This window comes from Chroicocephalus ridibundus, chromosome Z, assembly GCF_963924245.1.
Source record: "Chroicocephalus ridibundus chromosome Z, bChrRid1.1, whole genome shotgun sequence".
NCBI lineage: Eukaryota > Metazoa > Chordata > Aves > Charadriiformes > Laridae > Chroicocephalus > Chroicocephalus ridibundus.
Window position 1 is genome coordinate 44,565,243 of NC_086316.1, and position 15,534 is coordinate 44,580,776.

The following is a 15,534-nucleotide window of genomic DNA, read 5'->3' on the forward strand; positions in this document are numbered from 1 at the left end:
TAGCTCTGAATACATAGAGCTGTCCTAAAATGGGTATGTCACCTTGTCCTTGTTTGAGGTAAAACAACCAACTTTCTGTTCAGTAATTTTACTTCTTAGCTAGGCCTCTAGCTGTCTGAAATTAACAGCATGTTGTGTTGAAAACGGTTCACTCTCAGAGTGATAAGACCAATGTTTACAGTTTGTGCCAAGGAATGGTACGCAGAGAGGCTCTTGCTTATACTTATTGCTATAAAAATCAAGGTTAGCTAATTTTGTTATTTGCCCTGTGGAGGGTCAGAAATGGAAAAGCATAGAGGGGTCCCACCTGCGGGGAGGAGCGGACAGGACAGGTGACCCAAAACTGACCAACAAGGATATTCCATCCCATCTGCCCCAAGCTCAGTATAAAAGCTGAGGGATCAAAGGGTCAGCTCTCTTCCTTCAATGGCAGATGTCCAAGGAGGACCCTGCCTGTCCATCTGCCTCTGATCCCAATCCGTGTGTTCCTGACTCTGTCTGTGGAATCCAGTTCTCACCCACCACTGAGTCCACTCTGGGACTTCCCCGGTGCCTGCTGGTTACGTCGTCCTGGGAGCTTAGTACGGTTTTGTATATACTGTATCTATTTCATTATTTTCCTTTTATCTTATTGTTAATATTTCATGAAAGTAGTTTAGTTCCTTCTAAACTCGTAAATCTCTTTATCTCTCCTCCTCCTCTCTGTGTACGAGAGGCTGGGGGGGGGAACATCTGTCGCCGGCCATTGGCCAATTTGGCCAAAACCACAACACACCTATTGCACAGTCTTTCAGGCAGGACTCTGACAGGTTCTCCGTGCACTGCTTCGAACAGTCTCCTGGAAGATGACCTGCATGTACTTGACAGGTATTTCTAGATATGCAGGAGAATAGAGACAGCCTACGCCCCCTTTAAGGTGAAAATATTTGAAAATTACTTAATGTAAGAGCAATCCCCCACACTTTCTATGGAGTAAACTATGTTTAAGGCAACAGGGTTACTTTGAGAAGTATAAACACCATTTATATTAGCTAATTTATCCTTCCTCCTTGGTATACTTAACTACATTTTTTCTTCTATACGGATGGGTAGATGCTCTCTTTATCCTTTTTTATATCACCGTTCTATTAAGTGTAAACAAATCCCCCCACTCCTTACAAACCCCATTTTTTTCATCAAGCTCAAAAGCCCTTCTTAGCTCATTTTATACAACATCCCCATTAAGGCCTCATGCTACAGAAGGTTCCAGCTTGAAAGAAGTCAATGTCACTCTTTAATCAATTGCAAGGATCACTGCTAAATCCCCTAAGACTCGATTTTCTTGTCCCTACAATTGCTTGGACTAAATATTCTGTTTCCACAATACTGCTAGCTCTTGCTGCCTCAAGGATTGAGGGAGACTGGAGCAGAAAAATCAAACTAATGTCTCTGATGTGTCAGTGCGCAGCATACTGCCATTAGGACATCAAGCCAGCATGATTTATTAGCAATTTTAATTAATTTTCTGAGTCATTTCCTAAGGGCTCAATTCTGTAATCTTATTACTATGAGCCTAACATGCTATAGTAAGACTATGCTTTCTAATCTTTCTTTTGTTGTTAAATACAATCTATGCTTTCATTAGGAAATTCTTGAAGTGAAGCAGTTTGCTCTTTAGCATGGAGAAATTTTTCTGTGTATGTTCATTAGAAATTAGTACTAGAAATTATGTACTAAAGTAAATGAGTTCTTTACACAGAACTCATCGCCTACTTTTCTCCTTTCTTCTTTTACTATAAAATCATGCTAGAAATGATTGAGGTCTCTATTTTAAAGTAAAGAGAACAGGTCTCTAGAATTTTAGATATGGAATAATCTCACTTACCCCCATTTTATTTTATGTACACAAAACCAAATCTTAATCACCTTTAATTCAGTGAAATCTGGATTTTTTTTTACCCATTATAAGCAAATAAACTGTGCTCATGAAGTTACATATAGATTGTGCACTGCAGAATATTGTGCTTTTATGGTTTGCTTTTTAGTCTCTGCTTTAAAGAAGGAAAAAAAAATAGTAGCTCATTTGCTAAAAGCTAAGTAAGTACTTTTTGATTATTAGTATTTTTTCCCTGGGATTTACACAACTTTGCAATGATATGGATTAAGTTATATTTATCACATCTGACTCTCCATGAGCAATGTTTAATTGCTGTAAATTTACATTATTCTGAAGGTCGCCGCTCTGACAAAATAATGAAAATTTTATTTTTGATTTACTATTGTATTTTACATGGATTTTTTTTAAAAAGGGGGGGTTAATCGGAATGTGTGATATCATTACTTTGATATGACAAAAATATTCTAATTATTTTAAATATTTTGTATGTGTTACTTAAAATTTTAATTCCCACTGAATTTTCAAGTACAAGTGTTATGTCTGTTACAGAAATGGAATTTTAGGCCATGAAATTTTACATAGGGTCAATAAATGTAGTTTTAACATAGAACACTGGGAGAAGAGAATCAAGGCTTAGAGCACTTAGGAAAGCATGAGAGAACACAGAGGTATGTGCCCTTATAGTGGTCCAGGGCATTTGGAATGAGATGTAAAATTGTTATATAATGATCAGTAACATTCCTATGGCCTCCAGAGTGCCCTAGAAATAAAGGATAAGGACGGAATAAAGAAAGATAGTTTGTGGGCCCCGTAAACTTTAAGTCAGTTATATTATGAGATAAAAAGAAATTCATCTGTCGTGTATGTCTTTGAATCTTTCTGACACTGTTCATCGCTTAACATTTTTCCAATATTTTTCTGCTCTTACATACAGGGAAACTAGTTGACCATAAACCAGAAATCATTCCAGACTCTGCAATAGGTAAAATTTCAGTAGGAAAATAGGGTGATACAGGACATCATATTTTAATATGTCAAAATTATATCAAGGTTTGTGCGTGTAATCCAGTATAATCATTGTGGAAGGTTTTGAATCTTTTTTTTGTTTTCTTTTGTTATTAACAGTGTTAGTACCATTAACATTGACTGTGATATTTTAAAAGGAATGATTCTCCCATTTGCAAAAGCCATATCTATACGTTACCCTCCTTCATGCATGTGTTCAGATTATTCACAATGTGCAGACAGGGAGCTGACGTGTAGTGCTTTGTGAATGTCAGAACTCTATACAGTATGCTAACGTAATAAGTAAGCATTTTGATAATGTAAAAATCGTTGTTAGGGTTGTAGCAGTACAAGTTGAAGAAAGCTTTACAGAATGTTTTAAGCCATCTCATGATTATAAGGAAGGTGACATCTAACCTGTTTCTGTTCTGATATTGATAAAGTTGCAAAGCACAGAGATGAACAAGAACAACATTTTTTACGCTGCCTGTTTGCATTGGCAGAAAATGGGCATAATAAACTGAAAGACAATTGCATTAAAAGCCCGTGGTGCTGTTTTTCAACATGTGTAACAGTCACCGGTGTTACCTTCTTATTCTTTTAAAGGTCTGATGCCATCAGTAGCTCAAAACAAAGAAATTACCTCATTCCGGCTCAGGTGAAAAGATTGACTACTACCCTTCCTCTCCTCCCCAAAATCACAACACAAAATAAGAAATGAGAGAAGTCTTGAAGAAGAGACCTGAAGGACAGAGCAGTGGGGCCAAGAGCAAAAATAAGAACGAAGATATGTGTACATTAAACACTTAAAATGCGTTAAGTTCCACTCAGAAAAGCAAGGAGTAGTTTTTCGTTTGAAACTGTTGGCCTGGATAGATGTAAACAAAGGTAGTCTACAACTTACAGGAGGCTGGCCAAGTTATTACACTTCTTCCTAAACTACTTCCCCACTACTAACACGAGCTGCAGTACTTTTTCCAAGGCAGACTCCATACTGCTTGCAACTAGACCTTACTCTCCCCTTTCTAGTTTCTAGTTACGACAACACTTTTTGCTAATTTACGTTTTCTGTGGATTCAATTGTGAGATTGCAACAACTGAAGCATATGAGACTGATTAACAATGAATTCACTGTATTAAAAATCAAAGATTTTTTAAAATAGGTGGTATGTCAATTCAAGAGCCTTAAGAGCTAAGATTCTGTATGTGACTGTGTACCCCACAAATGACCTCTGAAAAACAGCTTCTGTTTTGTTCTGTGGAGCTCTAAAACATAGCACCATGCGTCCAGCTTTTCTGTGGAAACAAGTAACTGCATCTTGTTCTTTAGGGTAGGTTTGACTCTCTTCCTTTAAATGACATTAAAGATGAAAAACTCCATGGAAGTGAAGAGAGTCACACTGGTGCAAAAGTGCTGTAAATGGAAGAAAAACTGGGCCATGTTTTGTGTTTTGCATAGTGATCTGACATTTGAGAGTTGATATTTCTCATCGAAATACCTTCAGAAAAGGAATTTCCTTGGTGGTTTTCATTACCACGATAAAGAACAGAGCAGATCTGCAGGGCAGTGAAGTGCAGTTAAAGAAAACTATAAACAAGTGGAGAGAGGTCAGTTTTCTGGACTCCAGGGAGTCCACTGCAGAGACCCTCTAAAAGCACGGTGGAAAATATACTTCCTCCTCTGTAAAGGGAATTTTTTTGAAGAAAGAAACAGTTATTGATTATTTATTCTCTTGATAGAGTGAATCAGAAAACATCAGAAAACAGAAACAGTGTTTTCTGTTCCTTCATACGGGAAAAAATGAGATTTGTTCTTTTCCAGAAAAAGTATGCTGAGTATTTTTGTATCTTCAGTGATAATAATACTTCCATATCATTATAATACATAATGATATATTATTTGAAAATGTCTTAACAAACCTTGAAAAAAATTAAGCTTGTTTTTAGAAGGGTGACATTCTTCCTCAGTAATTTTGAGTACTGTTCTGTTTTTGAAACAAAGAAGGGGGCAGCTGTTCCTGGGAAATCACTGTCTAGTTCAATAATGACCCTGTATAACCAGCAAGAGTTTACTTCATTAACTAGCAGTAACGTTTTCCACGCCTTCAATTAACACTGGTTTTACTTAATCTAATATTAGTTAAGACGTGATATGATCAGAAAACATCATTGCCAGCCAAGTATTCCTCAAACAGAACTGATTTATCTCTTTGGCAATTCATTAAAATGCAAACTATATTGAAATTGATTTTCAGCACTTTCGGGCAGGAATGTTTGTAATAATGTTAATTTGCAAATTTCCTCTTTTTTATATATATTCTGTATGCTGTGGTTGCCATGTTCAGCCCGAGGCTATTTGTATTGTGCAGACAGAAAATGAACAGCGAACATTTATTTCTCATATCTTTCTGAGGAACCTGAGGCGCATGAAGATATTTGTGCTGTAACAGGCATAGTCAATCTCCCTCACTCCCTTTAGTCACTATATATCAACAGCAAACTCCCAGCTAGTCTTGCTGCAGCAATTAACCTGCCAGGGCTTTCTGCTGTCAGACTCAGTAATAATAAACTCCCCCCAGTGAGAGATAGAGCTATAGATCCTCACCCTGTAACTTCCACAGTGGCTGAATTATTCAGAATCAGCATGATTAAAGAGATGACATGGTATTAGTTAAAAAGACATACTTTTTTTCTTCCTGACTGAGGTTTAAACCTATTAAGAAATAACAGTGGAAGAAAATGGGTCTTTACCATCTGTCCATAGGTCTTAGAAAAGGGATTTCTAGAAAAGTTGTTTATAATGCCTATCACTGTGAAAGTTTAAGGTTAAAAATGCAAATAGTAAAAGGGCTGGCATAGTTAAATCATAAAGCAACTGTAAATCCACAAGCCAAATAAATCAGAGCAAAAAATCATTTGGGACACAGAAACAAAGGTATTAATTGGGAAAAAATTGGTAATGTTGAAACTACTTTTTTAAAGTAAAAGATAACCTCACTATTCATAATTTTTAGTCAATGCTATTATGTAGAACATTGTAAGATGTGTGCTTTGACATATATATTGAGAAATAGGAAGGGTTTCCCTGATTTATAATTTTCCTTTTTTTTTTTTTTTAAAAAAGAAGAGGGAAAAAAGCAGCATTATTATAAATGCTGTAATATGTTGCAAACAAATAATTGTTTACATTCCCCAGCGCTAGGGCAGCAGTGTAATGTTATATGTGCATAGCAAGTGAGTTTACTGAAACAAAGTCATGGAAAAATGAACTTAGTTTACACACTTCTAGTCCCATTAAAATCTTAATTCATTTGCCAGTCTCAGTTTACTCAGACACCTGAGAATATATTCTTAACTAAATGCTCCTAGTGATTCCAGGAGAATGATCTCTTTAAAATGCAGGACTGGATGTGCACGTTAGAAGTAGTTAAAGGCACTCAAATTCTTATTCTATGACTACTAGAGCGATGTGAAGTTATGTTCTTTGTCATGCTTATCTAAATTAAATGAAACCAATCTGTTGATAGAGAAGAACAGAGAGAAATAAGAACCATTTTTTGGTTTATCCAGACCTTCAATACAGGTATGAATGCATAAGCATGCATTCGATACTAATGCATTTTTCTTATCATTAGACCACATAAATAGTTAATGAGTGCAGGTGGACAAACCACATATATGCCATATGCTGGTCAAACAGAATATTATCTTATAAGTCACAGAAATGGTTAAACTTGTTTGAAATAAAATAAATTTATTGAAATTCAGTGTAGGAGGAAGTACTCGTTTACCCCCCTTCAAAATCATTGGTGAATCACTTTTACATATAAAAACAAATGAACTGCCATTTGTAATAGAAAGGAGGATGAATTTCACAGCGCAGCAGTCTGTACTGAGCTGATTGTACAAAGCGATGTTCTAAATTCTGTGTTCTCTCTTTGCATCATATGCAATCCTTCGTGGAACTATTCTGAATCAGCCTTTTAAAGCACAGAAGTCTAAATAAAGAGTAGAGAATTCAAACAGAGTTGTAAGTTGTGTTTTGGCTTTAAAAAAGGAGAAATTAGAGCAAATATCATGGATTCCATATAACAACTTCAAATCCAAAGTGAAGCATTACTAACCTGTTCTAAATTTTCCCTTGTACTAAGCACTTGGGATTACATTCTTTCACATTTAAGTTAGCCAGAACTGAAAAGGAGATCTCAAACTCTTAACTCCCATACACCTCATATTACCACTGAAAACATTCACAGGGATTTTTAAGAAGAACAATTTGGATTTCTCTGTTTTGGTACATTAGGCTATACAGCAGTTTTGACGTGTTACATTTCATAGAGTTGAGGCACTACAAACATCATTAAGACTTCATGTGTTCACAGATCAAAACCTTTGATGGATTATTTTTCAAGAAACTGATCATCACCAAACTTTCAAAACTGAACACTAAATGCTAGACCGTAAAACAATGAAAACATTAGTATTTTAAAACTACTTAAAAAAAAAAGCCATGACCCTATTTTACCACAATATTTTAGATGGCCAGATTATGATCATTTAGAAATTATGTTTATCTTTGTTTTAACAGATTTTCTGGTGAAGTTTCTTTCTCAGTTAGTTGTGGAGAAGGCCAAAGACTTTATTTTCTGCACCTTAAAATCATATTTATGTATCTAAACAAATGGCCATGTTTTCAAATGTGTTGCTCATTCCACTTCTCCCAGTGAAATCATTAACGTTACTGAAATGTGCAGTATGTCTGAAAATCAGGCTATATATAAGTGCCAAGTATAGAATGTAAGATGATTATCATCGCTACTCAGAATGCGTATTGGGGAAGAGCCAGTAGTCTTCTCTTATACTAAGCAGTAATACATTTGTCATTTTTGAAGGATCTACTACAAATTTTACTGTCATGCTCAGTATGAGTAAAGATGGCAGAACCCAAAACCTTTGTCTTTTAGCATTGTTTAGCCTTACTACTGCCCTTTAAAAATATCATCTGTCCACCTTTTCCTTCAAGAGTTTCTATTGTTAATAGCTTGGTCTGCAAACAACCAAAACCAGTGTCAATGTGGGGATTGTAATTCTTAAGCTTTTCCCACTGTGCTCAAGGTGACTATCATAATTTAGACCATTTGATTTGTTCATTTTGATATGATATGTATCAATAACATATTACAATAAAATATCTATAAAAATATTTAACAGGCATAAGAAAAATAAATTAATGCATACTTTCTAGTCCATGTTTAAGCAAATTCCGCTTTGCTAATCCTCTAACTTTGTCTGAACTCATTAGACAGAGACAGGAATTTTAAAGAACACAAGTCTTCCTACCTAAGTAAAGCATGAGTTTTAGCACGAGATGAATTATTTCTGGGATGTCACATACCTTTGCTTTCCTGTTGCCTACAGAAAGCGCCTAGGCAACTAGCACAGACTAGACATTTAAGTTTAGAAGGTGAAATCTTGCTTTCTCATAGAATCACAAAATGCCTTGTGTTGGAAAGAACCTTAAAGATCATCTACTTCCAAGCCCCCTGCCATGGTTAGAACAGGTTACTCAAAGCCCCATCCAATCTATCTTTGAAAACTTCCATGAACGGGGCACCCACAACTTCTCTGGGCAACCTGTTCCAGTGTCTCACCACCCTCATTGTAAAGAATTTCTTCCTAATATCTAATCTAACTCTACCCTCCTTCAGTTTAAAACCATTACCCCTCATCCTATTGCTACACTCCCTGCTAAAGAGTCCCCCCCCATCTTTCCTGTAGTCCCCCTTTAGGTACTGGAAGGCTGCTATAAGGTCTCCCCGGAACCTTCTCTTCTCCAGACTGAACAACCCCAACCCTCTCAGCCTGTCTTCTAGAAGAAGTGCTCCAGACCTTTGATCATCTTTGTGGTCCTCCTCCTGACTTGTTCCAACAGACTGGCCCTCTGGGCTGCAAGCATGGATTGCCAGCTCATGTTGAGCTTTTCATCCACCAACACTCCCAAGTTCTTCTCCTCAGGGCTGCTCTCAAGCCATTCTCCACACAGCCTGTCCTTGTGCTTGGGATTGCCCTGACCTGGGTGCAGGACCTTGCATTTGGCCTTGTTGAACTTCAGGAGGTTTGCATGGGCCCACCTCTCAAGTCTGTCAAGGTCCCTCTGGATGACATCCATCCCTTCTCCACACAGCCGGGTGTCATTGACAAACTTGCTGAAGGTGCACTCAATCCCAATATCCGTGTCACCAACAGAGATGTTAAACAGCACTGGTCCCAATACCAACCCCTGAGGAACGCCGCTCATCATGGCTCACTACTTGGACATTGAGCCATTGACCCAACTCAACTTTGAGTGAGGCTGTCCAGCCAGTTCCTTATCCAAGTGGCCCATCCATCAAATCCATGTCTGTCCAATTTAGAGAGACGGATGTCGTGCAGGACAATGTTAAATGCTTTGCCCACGTCCAGGTAGCTGACTTCAGTTGCTCTCCCTTTATCCACCAACACTGTAACCACATTGTAGAAAGTCACCAGATTTGTCATCCACGATTTGCCTTTACTGAAGCCATGTTGGCTGTCACTGATCACCTCCTTATTTAACATGTGCCTTAGCAGTTTCCAGGAGGATCTGCTCTATGATCTTGCCAGGCAAAGAGGTAAGACTGACCAGCCTGTAGTTCCCTGGGTCTTCCTTTTTTCCCTTTTTGAAAATGGGGGCTATGGTTCCTCTTTTCCAGTCAGTGGGAACTTCACCAGGCTGCCAAAACTTTTCAAATATAAGGAATAGTGGCTTAGCAGCTTCATTCACCAGTTCCCCCAAGACCTGTAAATGAATCTCATCAGGTCCCATGGACTTGTGTACTTTCAGGGTCCTTTGATGGTCTCGCACTTGATCTTCACCTGCAGTGTGTGGTTCATCATTCTCCCAGTCCCTGCCTTTGCCTTCTCCAACTTGGGCAGTGTGGCTAAAGCCCTTTCTGGTCAAGACTGAGGCAAAAAAATCATTGAATACCTCAGCCTTCTCCATATCCCAGGTAAGCAGCTCTCCCATTTCCTTCCAGCGAAGTCCCAGATATTCCCTAATCTTCCTTTTATCACTGACATACTTGTAGAAGCTTTTCTTGTTGCCCTTGATGTCTGTGACTATATTTAACTCTATCAGGGCTTTAGCTTACCTAACGTGATCCCTGGCTGCTTGGACAATTTCTCTCTATTCCTCCTAGGCTTCCTGTACTTGCTTCCACCCTCTGTAGGCCTCCTTTTTCTGTTTGAGTTTGTCCAAGAGCTCCTTGTTCATCCATGCAGGCCTCCTGGCTTTTTGCCTGACTTCCTCTTTGTTGGGATACATCGCTCCTGAGTTAGGAGGAGGAGATCCTTGCATTTTAACCAGCTTTCTTGGGCTCTTCTTCCTTCCAGGGCTTTATCCCATGGTACTCTACCAAGCAGGCCTCTGAAGAGGCCAAAGTCTGCTCTCCTGAATTCCAGGGTAGCAAGCTTACTGTGAACTCTTCACCAGCTTGGGAAGCCTATAACCAAAGATGCTCTGCCCCTTCTGTGACAGATGGACCTCATCGAGGTCCATCGAGGACCACCGAGAAGAAGTGGTTTCTCAAACTGAGTCCCATGATCTAAACAGCCAAACCCATGCCTGTGGCACCAGCTCTGTAACCGTTTGTTGACTCGGCAGATTTGACTGGTCCTTTCAAACCCCTTCCCTTTGACTAGGGGACTGATGAAAAAAATACCTGCACTCCAGAGTCTCTGACCACCACTCCCAGGACTCTGTAGTCCTTCTTGATACCCCTCAGACTGCTCCTGATAGTGTCACTGGTCCCTATGTGAAACAAGAGCAGTGGATAGTAGTCAGTGGACTGTATGAGGTTTGGTAGTCTCTTGGTGACATCCCTGATAAGAGGCCCCAGTAAGCAGCATACCTCTCTAGGGAGTGTGTCAGGTTGGCAAATGGATGCCTCCATATGAATTACTTCAGTAGAATTAACACTGGATCCTCTCACCCTGCCTTCATCAGGGTTTTGCTAGAGGCTTTTTTTACATATGTTTGATGAAACTACTTTTGAATTTGTTTTCTTAATTATTAGGTTGGGTTCCCTTGTATTATACATATGTGCTTTAAGCTTCTCTGGCTATTCATAAATTCAATGTTTTTTGCTTTTTTGTCGTTTCCTATTTCAGAGATATAGTCATGATCCAATTAAATATTAGCTTGAATGTATTTCACCCAAAAGGGCCAGCCAAAGGGCACCCAAATATGCCATTGGGAGAGACTAAAAATGTATACCTGAGTTTTTAAAAAAATTTTAATATATTAGTGCTCTTTATTCTTCAGTGTAGTAAATGCACATAGCTACAAAAATACACCATTCTTAATTCCCCATTACTCTGAAGGATTTTATGTCCTCAAAGGATGTGTTGCTTCTCCTGCAACACTTGGTATCTTAAGGCCCTAAACCTCAAAGTCCTTCTGACATGGTTGCTTTTCTTAGATTGTTTAGGTCCTGCAGCTGGCTAGTCCTCTCTGATCCTGAGAACCTCATCTTTTGTCCTCTTTTCCTACACAAAAAATTTCTTGCTGCCTCTCTGAACCTTCCTCAGATTATATTCCCATTTATCAAATTCTACTTAGATTTTTGTTCTGCTCTTGACGTTATTGCCTTCTCTAAATTTCAGAACTGGCTAAAGAGAAAAACAATTCTCCATTGTATAACTTCTATTTAATAAAAAATAGAAGTGTTAACATTTACAGTCTCTTTCCTCTGCAATTTACTGTGACTATGTTAGCATCCTTGTGTACAAAACCACACAAACTGTGTAGTGCCTTCTCTGACACAACAGATTTTTTTTCATTTCATGGTAGGAATTTTGTAATAGCAAGCAGATCTCATAAACTTAGTTAGACAGATGCCCAAATCTTCATACTTCTCACTGATGAAAAATAGTGATGTAAGATATGTGGCAAATACTATCATGTACCATGCAAAATTTTTGTATTCCTATCCCATTAAAACTGTAGAAAAAGAAATTGTTTTCTTTAACATGGCCACAAAATTTCAGCAAGTTTAAATTCCTCAGTGTTTCAGGTAGACCAACAAACCCAGAATGCTTCCACTCTGGAAGAGATTGATTTTGACTTCCTGTGAAAAATTTGAATTTGTTTTCCATAAAGGAGGTGTCAAAATATATCTGGAGCTATCTGGATGGTGCTGTGTGACAGATAAATGCTTCATTTCATTCTGTGACACAGATTAGTTTCTGAGATTTTTCATCTACCCAAGCTGCAAGTTGGAGTCTTTTCTTTCCCAACTAATAAAATACGTGATGTAGTTTTGGATCTACTAATGTGTTCCTTTTGGAAATGCAAAACATTGTTTGCCCTATATTATGATATGATTAAGCTTTTCCTTGAAAACCTATCTCAAAATTAGCAATCAAAATTGATGCTTGGTATTACTTTCCTGAAAAGGGATAGATAACAATATTTCTTGAACCGGGGACTAAGGAAATAAAATGCACTGTTTTTCTGTAAACCAAGTATTGTATTATTTCTTGGCCATTGCTGAAATGAAATGAACAGTTATGACTTCTTTTAGGGGTAGGAAGACGTTCTTTTTACTTTGAAATGTCTCAACAGGAGGGGAATAAAGTTTCTCTAATTCTAAATGTAATTAAGAATATGTTTAAAGTATTTTTCTTTTATTTTAAGATAATATTTTAGAGTTCATCATTCTTCCTTTTAACACATACTGTAAGCTTACTGACATAAATCTCAAAAATGTTGTTCTCTTAACTATTTTACAATTGTGTATATTGTTTGGTTTTTTTAAATTAGCTTTGAATTTATTTAGCAGATGCAGTCCTCACACTCCTTTCAGGCTTATTATCATCACACCTCTCTCTATTCAACATTATCAACACCATCCCACTCATCACAGTCCCGCCTGAATCAAAGGCAACTTGTTTCTTGTTGGTGGAAGCTTTGAATGAATAATTCATCTGGAAGAGCCTTCTATGTTGTACATTTCCAGAAGACAGAGCAATTCTCTTGTCAATCACAGTGGCTCTGTCAGTACTAAGTTCCATACAGTATGTGCTCCAACTGTACAGGGGATGACAAGCAGCTGAGATTACCAACTGTGTTAATCCTGGCCATCCTTTTAGCTTTTCTTTGACAGAATTGAAATTCAAGTCTCACTCTAACACTGCATTGAGAAACCAGTGTCAAATTTTCCTCTCTGTTCTCACCAATATAGTTTGGTTGAAAGCTCTTACATATTGCAACAAAACTGGTCAAAAGCCTCTGTTACTCATCTCCAAAGAGTTAATTTCATTTCATGTCCTGAACCCCCAGTTTTCTATGGGCCTGGGCCCAGAGCTCCAACCAATAGTGTAGAATTCTTGGAGTGTGGAGCCCAGTAGGCCTAAACATATCCCCCTTGACATAAGTTGCACTCAAGTGTAGTCCCTTGGAGAATGGACTCATTGTCATTTCTCTGAAGATTAATCTTCAGAAGTCTAGTTGCTACTAATTGGTCATGCAGTACAAGCAGAAGCATAAAGTAATTGGAAGAGAAGCTGTACACTAATGACCTTTCACTCCAAAAAAAACACAAACAAAGGAAGAGATAAAATGTGGCACTTCAGAGATGGAGGAGATTAACATCTTATTAGACTCTGAAAGTAGAGATTTAAAAAGTACATGTTTTCTTTTTTGTTTAAAAACCTTTTCATTTTATTTTTAAACCAAGCTTTGACAATATGACAGGTGTATGGCTAATATACCAAGGAAAATTCGAGTGACTGGCATTAACTTGGTATGAATCTCTGTTCCCATCCACTGCAGGCATTTGTGAGTAAAAGAGTCTATCTACATTAGCAAGTAGTGCAACATTACAGCAGCAGCTCTCTACAGCAAGGACACAACATCCACATCATAAATGTTTTGCAGGGAATTGCTTCAGATTAGCTATAGTCTCATTCTGTGGGATCAACAGTCAATAGCACTTGGAGCATATTTGGCACGTCTCTGATTTGGCTTTGTAGAAAAGCAACACAGTTCACATAGTCCAAGACTGAAATAAAGTCAGTGGAAATATTAGGAGGTAAGTTTTAAAACCATGCTCATGTTCTGGACTAAAATCTTAATGTACAACACAAAGCTACTAGTTCTCAGAATATGAGCCTTAAAAGAAGATGCAAAGTTAAAGATAAAGAACAGACCTAAGACCTCTAAAGATTGATGAGGATGGAGGAACTGCCAACTTTTTTTTTTCTCCCGTTATTTTTTAATTCGTAACATAAGATTGATAGCTGTGATATTGTTGCTTACCTCTACAAGAGGTAATATTTCATCCTCTGGAAACAAATAAGTGCTCCAAATAAAGAAATACATCGTGTTGTGTGTATGTGTAATAATAATGACTAATTAAATTCCTTAGAGTAATTAAATTTCTAGCATATATTCTTAACAATTAGATGTCTTTTAGATATAGTGGTGAAATGAGCTGCAAAACTTCCATTTAAAAGGCTGATGTTGAGCATGAACATATTTAATTTGTCAGTTAAAGTTGTTTTTCCCCTTTAGACCTGGAATTAGAGACAGCTTATTGTAAGAATCTTTTCTGACACAGATAGTATCAGTTTCTATACCTGGCTTGATAACTGGGAAGGCTGACCTTCTAGATTTGTGATTTGTAAACAGAGAGGGAGTCATGAGTGAAGTGATGATTGGTGGCTGTGTTGGTCACAGTGAACAGGAAGTAGTTGAGTTTCAAATTGTTGGTGAGAGGAGAAAAACTGCCAGCAAAACTTCAACCCTGGGTATGGGAGAGCAGAATTCAGGCTGCTGAAGGAGATAGTAAGGTTCCCTGGGGAATCTGGTTTTGATGTTATTGGGGTCCATGAATGCTGGTCACTTTTTAAAAGCCATCTTTTAAGAGTGCAGGAGCAGGCAATTCCAAAGTGTCAGAAGTCAAGCAAGTGGGACAGAAGGCTGCCTTGGTTGAGCAGTGATCTTCTGGAACTTAGGCAGAAAAGGAAAGTGTATGGACATTGGGAACAAGGACAAGTGATGCGGGGGGACTACAGAGATGTTATTCACCGTTGTAGGGAGAAAACTTGTGCAGCCAAAGCTCGATTAGAGTTCAAGCTGGCCACACTGTGAAGGACAGCAGAAAGGGCTTTTTAAAATATGTTAGCAGCAAAAGGAGGTTCAGAGACAACATTGGTCCATTACTTGATGAGGTCAGTCACTTCACAAATATGGACACAGACAAAGCAGAGATGTTTAATGCCTTCCTCGCCTCTGTCTTTAACACCAATAATGGGCCCTGGGGCCCCTGGACCCCCTGTGTTGTAAGACTGTGTCTGGGAAGATGATAAACTCAGAACTTTTTTGAGACCTGCTGCTCCACCTGGATGCAAAAGCCTATGGGGCTCAATGGGATTCAACCCAGGATACTAAAAGAGCTTGCCAATGTCATCGCAGGACCTCTTTCCATTATTTTTTCAATGGTCTTGGGAGTCTGGAGAGATCCCAGTCAACTAGAAGCTGATAGATGTCTCAATTTCCAAGAAGGGAAAGAAGGAAGACCCTGGTAATTACCGGCCTGTCAGTCTCACTTCAGTGCCTGGTAAAATGATGG